Source organism: Triturus cristatus, chromosome 12 (assembly GCF_964204655.1).
Source record: "Triturus cristatus chromosome 12, aTriCri1.1, whole genome shotgun sequence".
Lineage (NCBI taxonomy): Eukaryota > Metazoa > Chordata > Amphibia > Caudata > Salamandridae > Triturus > Triturus cristatus.
The window spans coordinates 726,204,579-726,223,358 of record NC_140595.1 but is presented as its reverse complement, the minus strand read 5'-3'; the positions used below and the strand labels follow the sequence as shown (position 1 = coordinate 726,223,358).

At 40.1% G+C, this 18,780-nt stretch overlaps 6 non-coding genes across 6 annotated transcripts; all 6 read left to right on the top strand.

Annotated features, from left to right (window-relative positions):
* Positions 1-2,300: 2,300 nt before the first annotated feature.
* On the top strand, positions 2,301-2,382 carry TRNAS-AGA (transfer RNA serine (anticodon AGA)). Its single transcript has one exon. It is a non-coding gene; the product is annotated as a tRNA-Ser (tRNA).
* Positions 2,383-6,322: 3,940 nt separating this feature from the next.
* TRNAS-AGA (transfer RNA serine (anticodon AGA)) lies at positions 6,323-6,404 on the top strand. Its single transcript has one exon. It is a non-coding gene; the product is annotated as a tRNA-Ser (tRNA).
* A 3,932-nt stretch (positions 6,405-10,336) lies between these two features.
* TRNAS-CGA (transfer RNA serine (anticodon CGA)) lies at positions 10,337-10,418 on the top strand. Its single transcript has one exon. It is a non-coding gene; the product is annotated as a tRNA-Ser (tRNA).
* A 3,934-nt stretch (positions 10,419-14,352) lies between these two features.
* TRNAS-AGA (transfer RNA serine (anticodon AGA)) lies at positions 14,353-14,434 on the top strand. Its single transcript has one exon. It is a non-coding gene; the product is annotated as a tRNA-Ser (tRNA).
* Positions 14,435-15,715: 1,281 nt separating this feature from the next.
* Positions 15,716-15,787, top strand: TRNAH-GUG (transfer RNA histidin (anticodon GUG)). The gene has a single exon. It is a non-coding gene; the product is annotated as a tRNA-His (tRNA).
* A 2,579-nt stretch (positions 15,788-18,366) lies between these two features.
* On the top strand, positions 18,367-18,448 carry TRNAS-CGA (transfer RNA serine (anticodon CGA)). Its single transcript has one exon. It is a non-coding gene; the product is annotated as a tRNA-Ser (tRNA).
* The last annotated feature ends 332 nt before the right edge of the window (positions 18,449-18,780 follow it).

Sequence of the window (18,780 nt, the reverse complement as noted above, 5' to 3'; positions counted from 1 at the left end):
GTCACCCAGCCCAATCCAGACGTGTATTGGGGCCAGGTTTCAGGCAAATAGAGCAGTAAGTGCAGAGAAATGTTCACTCTCTAAAAGTGGCATTTCTAAAATAGTTAAGTTAAATCCAACCTCACCAGTAAGTAGGATTTTCAATAAATAAATAAAGCTACTCCTCTCCGATATGGAATTACCAAATTAAAAGTATAGGGGAATACACAGAGCTAACCTATGAGAAGGGTAGACCTCACAGTAGTGAAAAATGAAATAGACTGTTTGGTACTTACAGGACACGCGAACCACCAAAGTACATAGCTTATTTTTTACTTACATAGCATCATGCACCTAGGACTACCTAGGGCCTACCTTAGGTGTAAATTATATGTAATAAAAGGGGAGTTTAAGGCTTGGCAAGTAGGCTGGGACTCCCCTGGGAGACCCCTGAGTCTATGCCCAGAACCATAACTCTGCCAGTCGAGTACTTACCTAAAAGCCGATAACTCACTTTTCTTCCATAGGCTAACATTGAGTGGTTTCACTTGGAAATTCTTCTAAGTGGTGTGGAGTTTTGGAACTTTAAAATATTCATCTAAAATCAGCCGAACAACGAATTCTGATTTACTCACCTGTTATCAGGAGGGACCTCAGTGATGCATCTTGGAGCTCGGTACTGACCCTGAAAAGTAATTTTAACCGTACTTACCAGTAACACGAATTTCCTTCCATGGGATATCATTGCCTGCTTTTTGCTGAAAATTTTCTAAGTGTCGATTTTTGAAACTTACAAATATTCTTTAAAAATCGTACCAACTGTGAAAACGTAATTGTTTACCTGTTTTAGATAGATGTCCCAGTACTGAGCCTAGGAGCCCAGCACTGGATTACAAAAGTAACGAGAACGTACTTTACCCGTAACTTGAATTTTCTTCCATAGGAAACCATTGACTGTTTTTCTGTGAAATTTCTTCTAAGTGTCGATTTTGCAAACATGTAAATATTCCTTAAAAATCGCCTGTATAACTTAAACGCAGTTTCTCAACTGCTTACAGGTGGTACAGTAGTGCTGGATCTAGGATCCAACACTGACCTAGAAAAAGTAACCATAATCCCACTTACCTGCTAAGTGAATTTCCTTCCATAGGATAACGTTTGTATTTTGATCAGCAAAAGTTTCTAAGTGTCAACTTTTAAAATAGCAAAATATTGCTTAAAAATCACAACAGTAACTAAAACGAATTTACTCACTTGTTTCCAAGAACTGTCCCAGGACTGAATCTAGGATCCAGTCCTGGATTTAGAAAAGTAATCCTGAAAGTAATTAATTGCATATAACTTAAAATTCCCATTGAGCTCAATGTATTATTGTGATTCAAATTGTGTTGCCTATTGCAATAAACTGTAACTATGACCTGCAAAAGTCAATTGCCTATTGCAAAGTATTTAACTAAAGCATCTCATTCTGAGAAAGTATATTTTGATACCTATTGTTGGTTCTAAAATAAAACAACAATATCTTTTGTATGCAAACCAATGGCCTAGAGTTCAGTTCTTGAGTGTGTGAGACCATTTGCTGACTGAGTGTGTACAACAAATGTTTTACACTGTACTCTGATACTGCCTTACTGCTCGGCAAGCTACCACTTTAGAGAGTAAGGTTATATCTAACTTTAGCCTCTGCCAAACCTCTGGGGACTGGGGACTCTGTGCACACTGTACCTATTTGGGAACAGTATATACAGTGCCACTTTCTCACAGTAGTGATAAAGTGATTAGAGTCCTAAGGCCAACATAAAGATACAGCAAAACGTGAGGTGAAAAGCAAAAAGGTTGCTGGTAGGCCACCTTAAGGATGCCAGGTCTAACAAAAACTGAACTAAGGATAACATGAGTAAAACATCAGGTTTCTCTACTGCATTTGGTGAGACAAGTGGGCCTTCTTTTATCTTCCATTCAAGCAATCTTTGACAGACCCCTTTATTATAGAGCTTTTCAAGGATTAAAGATAAGGCACTTACAAAGGAGTCCCAAATACTCAGAGATGGTTGACTTCTGTAATATGGGTCGTAGACTAAAAGCAGCGCAAAAACAGAGTGCAACAGGGTCCAAAAAACTTGAGTGCCACAAGAGAGTTTGAATGCAAGCGTATCCTTTTACAGATCCAGAGATATACTCATGCAATTTTTGTTTTTAGGACAGAACATGCATGATGAAAAAAACATTGTTTTTAAAAAGCGCATTGCAGAATATCAGTACTTTGATGTGGGAAAACTTCAAAACTTTCAAACAAAATATTTGAAGGCAGCTTACAGCAAGTTGTTGTGGCCGAGTGGTTAAGGCGATGGACTAGAAATGCATTGGGGTATCCCCGCGCAGGTTCGAATCCTGCCAACAACGAGAATGTTTTTATTATCGGCTACAATTTCAGAAGTTAACCTTTAGTATTTCTTCCATTTCAGTTTTATAAATAGGTGGCTTATTTTTGTGTCACTATTGCCTCTCCACATATTTGTTATCGCTACCTCTTTCATGTCTTTGCTACACCTCATTCCTAATTTAGCACTGGTGTAAACGCTTCAAATTATTATACGGTTGCTCTCTCATTCATACCTGCGCATGCACTTGAAAGTTACTTTACCAATAAAAGACGCAAAGAGAGAAATAGAACAAAATGCTGGCTGGATTGGCAAACACACTTCATAAAACTGCATTTTCTTTTTTATTCTCCCCCGTGTTACATGCTTAACCTCCCCATGTGTAATTTCTCTTAACCTGCTGTCCCAGGAAGAGAATTTCATCTACAGGCTCTTTCTATGTTTTTTTCCCTAGTCTGTCTTTCCCATTTCTTAGCTGTGTAACTGTTCCTTTACGCGCTCTATTTAAACGCCATCAATCTCATTTGAGCTCCTTGCTCCTGCTTCTGTTTTCTCCACCTCTCATACTGCCAGTTCTCTCTTTCTCTGTGGTTGGTGGCTACTTTCCTGAGCTTCCGAAGCCACGTGGTTCCTGCCTCTTGTTGTCAGACTTGAATTGGAAAAGGAACCATATTAACAAGCCTTTACCACTCACACACGGCGGAAGTTTATACTTTAATTCAGTGAGCTAAGAAAAGCGTGTTGTGGGTCCCCTACGAGCCATGGTGCTTGCTTCATCATGATTTGGCACCAGTCATTAGCCGCAGCTCTGCTAATGAGCCACTGAGGTCAGTTTCAATATTTACTCAAAAACATAACCATGCAGCCCACCTCTCAACTGTGTATTTATCTTGCTTTTCTGCTGTTCGTGTGATTAGCTGGGAGGAGCTCACGGCGACATCCTCCCTATAAAAGTGTAGATGGATCACTCTCTAACTCTTTCTTGCTTCACATACAAATGGCTTGAAAGGTGCAGGGAAGATGCAGGTCTAATAGACAGAATAGAAGGTCTGTGCCAGGTGGGTTTCTCTGCATTGGTGTCCCATCACAGGTCCGCAAGTGTAATGTGTGATCTTTGACTCCTGGCATTTCACAAGCAGGCGGCCAGGAAACGGTTTCAGCCTGTCAACCACTGAGGAGACGCAGCCTCTGAATGAGGAATGAGGAAGCAATGAATACATCCAGCCTATCACAGGAACAGCCCTGAGTGTTCCGAATTATAAATTCTCCATGTCACTGTATGTCGGTGAGCCCATGTAGCTCGCCGTGATCGTATAGTGGTTAGTACTCTGCGTTGTGGCCGCAGCAACCTCGGTTCGAATCCGAGTCACAGCATTGTGGTTGGCAATGTCACTGCAGTTGGGTGTTAATTTTACAGAATTAGCAAATGTACCAGTGGTTTTTGTAAAATGTCTATTAAAAACAGATCCTTTCAAATATTTAAACAATCTAACAACAAATGATTTAAACTCGCATGATTATAAGCTGTAGCTATAATGTATTTACTTACATAAATTATCGTTCTTGAACCTATTGGGGGTGGAGGGGGAGCGGAGATCACCCCCCAGGTGCAGTTGAGTGACCTGTGTTGTGGCTCTCTAGAGGGAAGGCACACATTTTGCTGTCACCCAGCCCAATCCAGACGTGTATTGGGGCCAGGTTTCAGGCAAATAGAGCAGTAAGTGCAGAGAAATGTTCACTCTCTAAAAGTGGCATTTCTAAAATAGTAAAGTTAAATCCAACCTCACCAGTAAGTAGGATTTTCAATAAATAAATAAAGCTACTCCTCTCCGATATGGAATTACCAAATTAAAAGTATAGGGGAATACACAGAGCTAACCTATGAGAGGGGTAGACCTCACAGTAGTGAAAAATGAAATAGACTGTTTGGTACTTACAGGACACGCGAACCACCAAAGTACATAGCTTATTTTTTACTTACATAGCATCATGCACCTAGGACTACCTAGGGCCTACCTTAGGTGTAAATTATATGTAATAAAAGGGGAGTTTAAGGCTTGGCAAGTAGGCTGGGACTCCCCTGGGAGACCCCTGAGTCTATGCCCAGAACCATAACTCTGCCAGTCGAGTACTTACCTAAAAGCCGATAACTCACTTTTCTTCCATAGGCTAACATTGAGTGGTTTCACTTGGAAATTCTTCTAAGTGGTGTGGAGTTTTGGAACTTTAAAATATTCATCTAAAATCAGCCGAACAACGAATTCTGATTTACTCACCTGTTATCAGGAGAGACCTCAGTGCTGCATCTTGGAGCTCAGTACTGACCCTGAAAAGTAATTTTAACCGTACTTACCAGTAACTCGAATTTCCTTCCATGGGATATCATTGCCTGCTTTTTGCTGAAAATTTTCTAAGTGTCGATTTTTGAAACTTACAAATATTCTTCAAAAATCGTACCAACTGTGAAAACGTAATTGTTTACCTGTTTTAGATAGATGTCCCAGTACTGAGCCTAGGAGCCCAGCACTGGATTACAAAAGTAACGAGAACGTACTTTACCCGTAACTTGAATTTTCTTCCATAGGAAACCATTGACTGTTTTTCTGTGAAATTTCTTCTAAGTGTCGATTTTGCAAACATGTAAATATTCCTTAAAAATCACCTGTATAACTTAAACGCAGTTTCTCTACTGCTTACAGGTGGTACAGTAGTGCTGGATCTAGGATCCAACACTGACCTAGAAAAAGTAACCATAACCCCACTTACCTGCTAAGTGAATTTCCTTCCATAGGATAACATTGGTAATTTGATCAGCAAAAGTTTCTAAGTGTCAACTTTTAAAATAGCAAAATATTGCTTAAAAATCACAACAGTAACTAAAACGAATTTACTCACTTGTTTCCAAGAACTGTCCCAGGACTGAATCTAGGATCCAGTCCTGGATTTAGAAAAGTAATCCTGAAAGTAATTAATTGCATATAACTTAAAATTCCCATTGAGCTCAATGTATTATTGTGATTCAAATTGTGTTGCCTATTGCAATAAACTGTAACTATGACCTGCAAAAGTCAATTGCCTATTGCAAAGTATTTAACTAAAGCATCTCATTCTGAGAAAGTATATTTTGATACCTATTGTTGGTTCTAAAATAAAACAACAATATCTTTTGTATGCAAACCAATGGCCTAGAGTTCAGTTCTTGAGTGTGTGAGACCATTTGCTGACTGAGTGTGTACAACAAATGTTTTACACTGTACTCTGATACTGCCTTACTGCTCGGCAAGCTACCACTTTAGAGAGTAAGGTTATATCTAACTTTAGCCTCTGCCAAACCTCTGGGGACTGGGGACTCTGTGCACACTGTACCTATTTGGGAACAGTATATACAGAGCCACTTTCTCACAGTAGTGATAAAGTGATTAGAGTCCTAAGGCCAACATAAAGATACAGCAAAACGTGAGGTGAAAAGCAAAAAGGTTGCTGGTAGGCCACCTTAAGGATGCCAGGTCTAACAAAAACTGAACTAAGGATAACATGAGTAAAACATCAGGTTTCTCTACTGCATTTGGTGAGACAAGTGGGCCTTCTTTTATCTTCCATTCAAGCAATCTTTGACAGACCCCTTTATTATAGAGCTTTTCAAGGATTAAAGATAAGGCACTTGCAAAGGAGTCCCAAATACTCAGAGATGGTTGACTTCTGTAATATGGGTCGTAGACTAAAAGCAGCGCAAAAACAGAGTGCAACAGGGTCCAAAAAACTTGAGTGCCACAAGAGAGTTTGAATGCAAGCGTATCCTTTTACAGATCCAGAGATATACTCATGCAATTTTTGTTTTTAGGACAGAGCGTGCATGATGAAAAAAACATTGTTTTTAAAAAGCGCATTGCAGAATATCAGTACTTTGATGTGGGAAAACTTCAAAACTTTCAAACAAAATATTTGAAGGCAGCTTACAGCAAGTTGTTGTGGCCGAGTGGTTAAGGCGATGGACTAGAAATCCATTGGGGTATCCCCGAGCAGGTTCGAATCCTGCCAACAACGAGTATCTTTTTATTATCGGCTACAATTTCAGAAGTTAACCTTTAGTATTTCTTCCATTTCAGTTTTATAAATAGGTGGCTTATTTTTGTGTCACTATTGCCTCTCCACATATTTGTTATCGCTACCTCTTTCATGTCTTTGCTACACCTCATTCCTACTTTAGCACTGGTGTAAACGCTTCAAATTATTATACCGTTGCTCTCTCATTCATACCTGCGCATGCACTTGAAAGTTACTTTACCAATAAAAGACGCAAAGAGAGAAATAGAACAAAAGTGCTGGCTGGATTGGCAAACACACTTCATAAAACTGCATTTTCTTTTTTATTCTCCCCCGTGTTACATGCTTAACCTCCCCATGTGTAATTTTTCTTAACCTGCTGTCCCAGGAAGAGAATTTCATCTACAGGCTCTTTCTGTGTTTTTTTCCCTAGTCTGTCTTTCCCATTTCTTAGCTGTGTAACTGTTCCTTTACGCCCCTATTTAAACGCCATCAATCTCATTTGAGCTCCTTGCTCCCGCTTCTGTTTTCTCCACCTCTCATACTGCCAGTTCTCTCTTTCTCTGTGGTTGGTGGCTACTTTCCTGAGCTTCCGAAGCCACGTGGTTCCTGCCTCTTGTTGTCAGACTTGAATTGGAAAAGGAACTATATTAATAAGCCTTTACCACTCACACACGGCGGAAGTTTATACTTTAATTCAGTGAGCTAAGAAAAGCGTGTTGTGGGTCCCCTACGAGCCATGGTGCTTGCTTCATCATGATTTGGCACCAGTCATTAGCCGCAGCTCTGCTAATGAGCCACTGAGGTCAGTTTCAATATTTACTCAAAAACATAACCATGCAGCCCACCCCTCAACTGTGTATTTATCTTGCTTTTCTGCTGTTCGTGTGATTAGCTGGGAGGAGCTCACGGCGACATCCTCCCTATAAAAGTGTAGATGGATCACTCTCTAACTCTTTCTTGCTTCACATACAAATGGCTTGAAAGGTGCAGGGAAGATGCAGGTCTAATAGACAGAATAGAAGGTCTGTGCCAGGTGGGTTTCTCTGCATTGGTGTCCCATCACAGGTCCGCAAGTGTAATGTGTGATCTTTGACTCCTGGCATTTCACAAGCAGGCGGCCAGGAAACGGTTTCAGCCTATCAACCACTGAGGAGACGCAGCCTCTGAATGAGGAATGAGGAAGCAATGAATACATCCAGCCTATCACAGGAACAGCCCTGAGTGTTCCGAATTATAAATTCTCCATGTCACTGTATGTCGTTGAGCCCAAGTAGCTCGCCGTGATCGTATAGTGGTTAGTACTCTGCGTTGTGGCCGCAGCAACCTCGGTTCGAATCCGAGTCACAGCATTGTGGTTGGCAATGTCACGGCAGTTGGGAGTTAATTTTACAGAATTAGCAAATGTACCAGTGGTTTTTGTAAAATGTCTATTAAAAACAGATCCTTTCAAATATTTAAACCATCTAACAACAAATGATTTAAACTCGCATGATTATAAGCTGTAGCTATAATGTATTTACTTACATAAATTATCGTTCTTGAACCTATTGGGGGTGGAGGGGGAGCGGAGATCACCCCCCAGGTGCAGTTGAGTGACCTGTGTTGTGGCTCTCTAGAGGGAAGGCACACATTTTGCTGTCACCCAGCCCAATCCAGACGTGTATTGGGGCCAGGTTTCAGGCAAATAGAGCAGTAAGTGCAGAGAAATGTTCACTCTCTAAAAGTGGCATTTCTAAAATAGTAAAGTTAAATCCAACCTCACCAGTAAGTAGGATTTTCAATAAATAAATAAAGCTACTCCTCTCCGATATGGAATTACCAAATTAAAAGTATAGGGGAATACACAGAGCTAACCTATGAGAGATGTAGACCTCACAGTAGTGAAAAATGAAATAGACTGTTTGGTACTTACAGGACACGCGAACCACCAAAGTACATAGCTTATTTTTTACTTACATAGCATCATGCACCTAGGACTAGCTAGGGCCTACCTTAGGTGTAAATTATATGTAATAAAAGGGGAGTTTAAGGCTTGGCAAGTAGGCTGGGACTCCCCTGGGAGACCCCTGAGTCTATGCCCAGAACCATAACTCTGCCAGTCGAGTACTTACCTAAAAGCCGATAACTCACTTTTCTTCCATAGGCTAACATTGAGTGGTTTCACTTGGAAATTCTTCTAAGTGGTGTGGAGTTTTGGAACTTTAAAATATTCATCTAAAATCAGCCGAACAACGAATTCTGATTTACTCACCTGTTATCAGGAGAGACCTCAGTGCTGCATCTTGGAGCTCGGTACTGACCCTGAAAAGTAATTTTAACCGTACTTACCAGTAACTCAAATTTCCTTCCATGGGATATCATTGCCTGCTTTTTGTTGAAAATTTTCTAAGTGTCGATTTTTGAAACTTACAAATATTCTTTAAAAATCGTACCAACTGTGAAAACGTAATTGTTTACCTGTTTTAGATAGATGTCCCAGTACTGAGCCTAGGAGCCCAGCACTGGATTACAAAAGTAACGAGAACGTACTTTACCCGTAACTTGAATTTTCTTCCATAGGAAACCATTGACTGTTTTTCTGTGAAATTTCTTCTAAGTGTCGATTTTGCAAACATGTAAATATTCCTTAAAAATCGCCTGTATAACTTAAACGCAGTTTCTCAACTGCTTACAGGTGGTACAGTAGTGCTGGATCTAGGATCCAACACTGACCTAGAAAAAGTAACCATAATCCCACTTACCTGCTAAGTGAATTTCCTTCCATAGGATAACGTTGGTATTTTGATCAGCAAAAGTTTCTAAGTTTCAACTTTTAAAATAGCAAAATATTGCTTAAAAATCACAACAGTAACTAAAACGAATTTACTCACTTGTTTCCAAGAACTGTCCCAGGACTGAATCTAGGATCCAGTCCTGGATTTAGAAAAGTAATCCTGAAAGTAATTAATTGCATATAACTTAAAATTCCCATTGAGCTCAATGTATTATTGTGATTCAAATTGTGTTGCCTATTGCAATAAACTGTAACTATGACCTGCAAAAGTCAATTGCCTATTGCAAAGTATTTAACTAAAGCATCTCATTCTGAGAAAGTATATTTTGATACCTATTGTTGGTTCTAAAATAAAACAACAATATCTTTTGTATGCAAACCAATGGCCTAGAGTTCAGTTCTTGAGTGTGTGAGACCATTTGCTGACTGAGTGTGTACAACAAATGTTTTACACTGTACTCTCATACTGCCTTACTGCTCGGCAAGCTACCACTTTAGAGAGTAAGGTTATATCTAACTTTAGCCTCTGCCAAACCTCTGGGGACTGGGGACTCTGTGCACACTGTACCTATTTGGGAACAGTATATACAGAGCCACTTTCTCACAGTAGTGATAAAGTGATTAGAGTCCTAAGGCCAACATAAAGATACAGCAAAACGTGAGGTGAAAAGCAAAAAGGTTGCTGGTAGGCCACCTTAAGGATGCCAGGTCTAACAAAAACTGAACTAAGGATAACATGAGTAAAACATCAGGTTTCTCTACTGCATTTGGTGAGACAAGTGGGCCTTCTTTTATCTTCCATTCAAGCAATCTTTGACAGACCCCTTTATTATAGAGCTTTTCAAGGATTAAAGATAAGGCACTTACAAAGGAGTCCCAAATACTCAGAGATGGTTGACTTCTGTAATATGGGTCGTAGACTAAAAGCAGCGCAAAAACAGAGTGCAACAGGGTCCAAAAAACTTGAGTGCCACAAGAGAGTTTGAATGCAAGCGTATCCTTTTACAGATCCAGAGATATACTCATGCAATTTTTGTTTTTAGGACAGAACGTGCATGATGAAAAAAACATTGTTTTTAAAAAGCGCATTGCAGAATATCAGTACTTTGATGTGGAAAAACTTTCAAACAAAATATTTGTAAGCAGCTTACAGCAAGTTGTTGTGGCCGAGTGGTTAAGGCGATGGACTCGAAATCCATTGGGGTATCCCTGCGCAGGTTCGAATCCTGCCAACAACGAGAATCTTTTTATTATCGGCTACAATTTCAGAAGTTAACCTTTAGTATTTCTTCCATTTCAGTTTTATAAATAGGTGGCTTATTTTTGTGTCACTATTGCCTCTCCACATATTTGTTATCGCTACCTCTTTCATGTCTTTGCTACACCTCATTCCTACTTTAGCACTGGTGTTAACGCTTCAAATTATTATACCGTTGCTCTCTCATTCATACCTGCGCATGCACTTGAAAGTTACTTTACCAATAAAAGACGCAAAGAGAGAAATAGAACAAAAGTGCTGGCTGGATTGGCAAACACACTTCATAAAACTGCATTTTCTTTTTTATTCTCCCCCGTGTTACATGCTTAACCTCCCCATGTGTAATTTCTCTTAACCTGCTGTCCCAGGAAGAGAATTTCATCTACAGGCTCTTTCTGTGTTTTTTTCCCTAGTCTGTCTTTCCCATTTCTTAGCTGTGTAACTGTTCCTTTACGCGCTCTATTTAAACGCCATCAATCTCATTTGAGCTCCTTGCTCCCGCTTCTGTTTTCTCCACCTCTCATACTGCCAGTTCTCTCTTTCTCTGTGGTTGGTGGCTACTTTCCTGAGCTTCCGAAGCCACGTGGTTCCTGCCTCTTGTTGTCAGACTTGAATTGGAAAAGGAACCATATTAACAAGCCTTTACCACTCACACACGGCGGAAGTTTATACTTTAATTCAGTGAGCTAAGAAAAGCGTGTTGTGGGTCCCCTACGAGCCATGGTGCTTGCTTCATCATGATTTGGCACCAGTCATTAGCCGCAGCTCTGCTAATGAGCCACTGAGGTCAGTTTCAATATTTACTCAAAAACATAACCATGCAGCCCACCCCTCAACTGTGTATTTATCTTGCTTTTCTGCTGTTCGTGTGATTAGCTGGGAGGAGCTCACGGCGACATCCTCCCTATAAAAGTGTAGATGGATCACTCTCTAACTCTTTCTTGCTTCACATACAAATGGCTTGAAAGGTGCAGGGAAGATGCAGGTCTAATAGACAGAATAGAAGGTCTGTGCCAGGTGGGTTTCTCTGCATTGGTGTCCCATCACAGGTCCGCAAGTGTAATGTGTGATCTTTGACTCCTGGCATTTCACAAGCAGGCGGCCAGGAAACGGTTTCAGCCTATCAACCACTGAGGAGACGCAGCCTCTGAATGAGGAATGAGGAAGCAATGAATACATCCAGCCTATCACAGGAACAGCCCTGAGTGTTCCGAATTATAAATTCTCCATGTCACTGTATGTCGTTGAGCCCAAGTAGCTCGCCGTGATCGTATAGTGGTTAGTACTCTGCGTTGTGGCCGCAGCAACCTCGGTTCGAATCCGAGTCACAGCATTGTGGTTGGCAATGTCACGGCAGTTGGGTGTTAATTTTACAGAATTAGCAAATGTACCAGTGGTTTTTGTAAAATGTCTATTAAAAACAGATCCTTTCAAATATTTAAACAATCTAACAACAAATGATTTAAACTCGCATGATTATAAGCTGTAGCTATAATGTATTTACTTACATAAATTATCGTTCTTGAACCTATTGGGGGTGGAGGGGGAGCGGAGATCACCCCCCAGGTGCAGTTGAGTGACCTGTGTTGTGGCTCTCTAGAGGGAAGGCACACATTTTGCTGTCACCCAGCCCAATCCAGACGTGTATTGGGGCCAGGTTTCAGGCAAATAGAGCAGTAAGTGCAGAGAAATGTTCACTCTCTAAAAGTGGCATTTCTAAAATAGTAAAGTTAAATCCAACCTCACCAGTAAGTAGGATTTTCAATAAATAAATAAAGCTACTCCTCTCCGATATGGAATTACCAAATTAAAAGTATAGGGGAATACACAGAGCTAACCTATGAGAGATGTAGACCTCACAGTAGTGAAAAATGAAATAGACTGTTTGGTACTTACAGGACACGCGAACCACCAAAGTACATAGCTTATTTTTTACTTACATAGCATCATGCACCTAGGACTAGCTAGGGCCTACCTTAGGTGTAAATTATATGTAATAAAAGGGGAGTTTAAGGCTTGGCAAGTAGGCTGGGACTCCCCTGGGAGACCCCTGAGTCTATGCCCAGAACCATAACTCTGCCAGTCGAGTACTTACCTAAAAGCCGATAACTCACTTTTCTTCCATAGGCTAACATTGAGTGGTTTCACTTGGAAATTCTTCTAAGTGGTGTGGAGTTTTGGAACTTTAAAATATTCATCTAAAATCAGCCGAACAACGAATTCTGATTTACTCACCTGTTATCAGGAGAGACCTCAGTGCTGCATCTTGGAGCTCGGTACTGACCCTGAAAAGTAATTTTAACCGTACTTACCAGTAACTCGAATTTCCTTCCATGGGATATCATTGCCTGCTTTTTGTTGAAAATTTTCTAAGTGTCGATTTTTTGAAACTTACAAATATTCTTTAAAAATCGTACCAACTGTGAAAACGTAATTGTTTACCTGTTTTAGATAGATGTCCCAGTACTGAGCCTAGGAGCCCAGCACTGGATTACAAAAGTAACGAGAACGTACTTTACCCGTAACTTGAATTTTCTTCCATAGGAAACCATTGACTGTTTTTCTGTGAAATTTCTTCTAAGTGTCGATTTTGCAAACATGTAAATATTCCTTAAAAATCGCCTGTATAACTTAAACGCAGTTTCTCAACTGCTTACAGGTGGTACAGTAGTGCTGGATCTAGGATCCAACACTGACCTAGAAAAAGTAACCATAATCCCACTTACCTGCTAAGTGAATTTCCTTCCATAGGATAACGTTGGTATTTTGATCAGCAAAAGTTTCTAAGTGTCAACTTTTAAAATAGCAAAATATTGCTTAAAAATCACAACAGTAACTAAAACGAATTTACTCACTTGTTTCCAAGAACTGTCCCAGGACTGAATCTAGGATCCAGTCCTGGATTTAGAAAAGTAATCCTGAAAGTAATTAATTGCATATAACTTAAAATTCCCATTGAGCTCAATGTATTATTGTGATTCAAATTGTGTTGCCTATTGCAATAAACTGTAACTATGACCTGCAAAAGTCAATTGCCTATTGCAAAGTATTTAACTAAAGCATCTCATTCTGAGAAAGTATATTTTGATACCTATTGTTGGTTCTAAAATAAAACAACAATATCTTTTGTATGCAAACCAATGGCCTAGAGTTCAGTTCTTGAGTGTGTGAGACCATTTGCTGACTGAGTGTGTACAACAAATGTTTTACACTGTACTCTCATACTGCCTTACTGCTCGGCAAGCTACCACTTTAGAGAGTAAGGTTATATCTAACTTTAGCCTCTGCCAAACCTCTGGGGACTGGGGACTCTGTGCACACTGTACCTATTTGGGAACAGTATATACAGAGCCACTTTCTCACAGTAGTGATAAAGTGATTAGAGTCCTAAGGCCAACATAAAGATACAGCAAAACGTGAGGTGAAAAGCAAAAAGGTTGCTGGTAGGCCACCTTAAGGATGCCAGGTCTAACAAAAACTGAACTAAGGATAACATGAGTAAAACATCAGGTTTCTCTACTGCATTTGGTGAGACAAGTGGGCCTTCTTTTATCTTCCATTCAAGCAATCTTTGACAGACCCCTTTATTATAGAGCTTTTCAAGGATTAAAGATAAGGCACTTACAAAGGAGTCCCAAATACTCAGAGATGGTTGACTTCTGTAATATGGGTCGTAGACTAAAAGCAGCGCAAAAACAGAGTGCAACAGGGTCCAAAAAACTTGAGTGCCACAAGAGAGTTTGAATGCAAGCGTATCCTTTTACAGATCCAGAGATATACTCATGCAATTTTTGTTTTTAGGACAGAACGTGCATGATGAAAAAAACATTGTTTTTAAAAAGCGCATTGCAGAATATCAGTACTTTGATGTGGAAAAACTTTCAAACAAAATATTTGTAAGCAACTTACAGCAAGTTGTTGTGGCCGAGTGGTTAAGGCGATGGACTAGAAATCCATTGGGGTATCCCCGCGCAGGTTCGAATCCTGCCAACAACGAGAATCTTTTTATTATCGGCTACAATTTCAGAAGTTAACCTTTAGTATTTCTTCCATTTCAGTTTTATAAATAGGTGGCTTATTTTTGTGTCACTATTGCCTCTCCACATATTTGTTATCGCTACCTCTTTCATGTCTTTGCTACACCTCATTCCTACTTTAGCACTGGTGTAAACGCTTCAAATTATTATACCGTTGATCTCTCATTCATACCTGCGCATGCACTTGAAAGTTACTTTACCGATAAAAGACGCAAAGAGAGAAATAGAACAAAAGTGCTGGCTGGATTGGCAAACACACTTCATAAAACTGCATTTTCTTTTTTATTCTCCCCCGTGTTAAATGCTTAACCTCCCCATGTGTAATTTCTCTTAACCTGCTGTCCCAGGAAGAGAATTTCATCTACAGGCTCTTTCTGTGTTTTTTTCCCTAGTCTGTCTTTCCCATTTCTTAGCTGTGTAACTGTTCCTTTACGCGCTCTATTTAAACGCCATCAATCTCATTTGAGCTCCTTGCTCCCGCTTCTGTTTTCTCCACCTCTCATACTGCCAGTTCTCTCTTTCTCTGTCGTTGGTGGCTACTTTCCTGAGCTTCCGAAGCCACGTGGTTCCTGCCTCTTGTTGTCAGACTTGAATTGGAAAAGGAACCATATTAACAAGCCTTTACCACTCACACACGGCGGAAGTTTATACTTTAATTCAGTGAGCTAAGAAAAGCGTGTTGTGGGTCCCCTACGAGCCATGGTGCTTGCTTCATCATGATTTGGCACCAGTCATTAGCCGCAGCTCTGCTAATGAGCCACTGAGGTCAGTTTCAATATTTACTCAAAAACATAACCATGCAGCCCACCCCTCAACTGTGTATTTATCTTGCTTTTCTGCTGTTCGTGTGATTAGCTGGGAGGAGCACACGGCGACATCCTCCCTATAAAAGTGTAGATGGATCACTCTCTAACTCTTTCTTGCTTCACATACAAATGGCTTGAAAGGTGCAGGGAAGATGCAGGTCTAATAGACAGAATAGAAGGTCTGTGCCAGGTGGGTTTCTCTGTATTGGTGTCCCATCACAGGTCCGCAAGTGTAATGTGTGATCTTTGACTCCTGGCATTTCACAAGCAGGCGGCCAGGAAACGGTTTCAGCCTATCAACCACTGAGGAGACGCAGCCTCTGAATGAGGAATGAGGAAGCAATGAATACATCCAGCCTATCACAGGAACAGCCCTGAGTGTTCCGAATTATAAATTCTCCATGTCACTGAATGTCGCTGAGCCCAAGTAGCTCGCCGTGATCGTATAGTGGTTAGTACTCTGCGTTGTGGCCGCAGCAACCTCGGTTCGAATCCGAGTCACGGCATTGTGGTTGGCAATGTCACGGCAGTTGGGTGTTAATTTTACAGAATTAGCAAATGTACCAGTGGTTTTTGTAAAATGTCTATTAAAAACAGATCCTTTCAAATATTTAAACTATCTAACAACAAATGATTTAAACTCGCATGATTATAAGCTGTAGCTATAATGTATTTACTTACATAAATTATCGTTCTTGAACCTATTGGGGGTGGAGGGGGAGCGGAGATCACCCCCCAGGTGCAGTTGAGTGACCTGTGTTGTGGCTCTCTAGAGGGAAGGCACACATTTTGCTGTCACCCAGCCCAATCCAGACGTGTATTGGGGCCAGGTTTCAGGCAAATAGAGCAGTAAGTGCAGAGAAATGTTCACTCTCTAAAAGTGGCATTTCTAAAATAGTAAAGTTAAATCCAACCTCACCAGTAAGTAGGATTTTCAATAAATAATAAAGCTAATACTCTCCGATATGGAATTACCAAATTAAAAGTATAGGGGAATACACAGAGCTAACCTATGAGAGGGGTAGACCTCACAGTAGTGAAAAATGAAATAGACTGTTTGGTACTTACAGGACACGCGAACCACCAAAGTACATAGCTTATTTTTTACTTACATAGCATCATGCACCTAGGACTACCTAGGGCCTACCTTAGGTGTAAATTATATGTAATAAAAGGGGAGTTTAAGGCTTGGCAAGTAGGCTGGGACTCCCCTGGGAGACCCCTGAGTCTATGCCCAGAACCATAACTCTGCCAGTCGAGTACTTACCTAAAAGCCGATAACTCACTTTTCTTCCATAGGCTAACATTGAGTGGTTTCACTTGGAAATTCTTCTAAGTGGTGTGGAGTTTTGGAACTTTAAAATATTCATCTAAAATCAGCCGAACAACGAATTCTGATTTACTCACCTGTTATCAGGAGAGACCTCAGTGCTGCATCTTGGAGCTCGGTACTGACCCTGAAAAGTAATTTTAACCGTATTTACCAGTAACTCGAATTTCCTTCCATGGGATATCATTGCCTGATTTTTGTTGAAAATTTTCTAAGTGTCGATTTTTGAAACTTACAAATATTCTTTAAAAATCGTACCAACTGTGAAAACGTAATTGTTTACCTGTTTTAGATAGATGTCCCAGTACTGAGCCTAGGAGCCCAGCACTGGATTACAAAAGTAACGAGAACGTACTTTACCCGTAACTTGAATTTTCTTCCATAGGAAACCATTGACTGTTTTTCTGTGAAATTTCTTCTAAGTGTCGATTTTGCAAACATGTAAATATTCCTTAAAAATCGCCTGTATAACTTAAACGCAGTTTCTCAACTGCTTACAGGTGGTACAGTAGTGCTGGATCTAGGATCCAACACTGACCTAGAAAAAGTAACCATAATCCCACTTACCTGCTAAGTGAATTTCCTTCCATAGGATAACGTTGGTATTTTGATCAGCAAAAGTTTCTAAGTTTCAACTTTTAAAATAGCAAAATATTGCTTAAAAATCACAACAGTAACTAAAACGAATTTACTCACTTGTTTCCAAGAACTGTCCCAGGACTGAATCTAGGATCCAGTCCTGGATTTAGAAAAGTAATCCTGAAAGTAATTAATTGCATATAACTTAAAATTCCCATTGAGCTCAATGTATTATTGTGATTCAAATTGTGTTGCCTATTGCAATAAACTGTAACTATGACCTGCAAAAGTCAATTGCCTATTGCAAAGTATTTAACTAAAGCATCTCATTCTGAGAAAGTATATTTTGATACCTATTGTTGGTTCTAAAATAAAACAACAATATCTTTTGTATGCAAACCAATGGCCTAGAGTTCAGTTCTTGAGTGTGTGAGACCATTTGCTGACTGAGTGTGTACAACAAATGTTTTACACTGTACTCTCATACTGCCTTACTGCTCGGCAAGCTACCACTTTAGAGAGTAAGGTTATATCTAACTTTAGCCTCTGCCAAACCTCTGGGGACTGGGGACTCTGTGCACACTGTACCTATTTGGGAACAGTATATACAGAGCCACTTTCTCACAGTAGTGATAAAGTGATTAGAGTCCTAAGGCCAACATAAAGATACAGCAAAACGTGAGGTGAAAAGCAAAAAGGTTGCTGGTAGGCCACCTTAAGGATGCCAGGTCTAACAAAAACTGAACTAAGGATAACATGAGTAAAACATCAGGTTTCTCTACTGCATTTGGTGAGACAAGTGGGCCTTCTTTTATCTTCCATTCAAGCAATCTTTGACAGGCCCCTTTATTATAGAGCTTTTCAAGGATTAAAGATAAGGCACTTACAAAGGAGTCCCAAATACTCAGAGATGGTTGACTTCTGTAATATGGGTCATAGACTAAAAGCAGCGCAAAAACAGAGTGCAACAGGGTCCAAAAAACTTGAGTGCCACAAGAGAGTTTGAATGCAAGCGTATCCTTTTACAGATCCAGAGATATACTCATGCAATTTTTGTTTTTAGGACAGAACGTGCATGATGAAAAAAACATTGTTTTTAAAAAGCGCATTGCAGAATATCAGTACTTTGATGTGGAAAAACTTTCAAACAAAATATTTGTAAGCAGCTTGCAGCAAGTTGTTGTGGCCGAGTGGTTAAGGCGATGGACTCGAAATCCATTGGGGTATCCCCGCGCAGGTTCGAATCCTGCCAACAACGAGAATCTTTTTATTATCGACTACAATTTCAGAAGTTAACCTTTAGTATTTCTTCCATTTCAGTTTTATAAATAGGTGGCTTATTTTTGTGTCACTATTGCCTCTCCACATATTTGTTATCGCTACCTCTTTCATGTCTTTGCTACACCTCATTCCTACTTTAGCACTGGTGTAAACGCTTCAAATTATTATACCGTTGCTCTCTCATTCATACCTGCGCATGCACTTGAAAGTTACTTTACCAATAAAAGACGCAAAGAGAGAAATAGAACAAAAGTGCTGGCTGGATTGGCAAACACACTTCATAAAACTGCATTTTCTTTTTTATTCTCC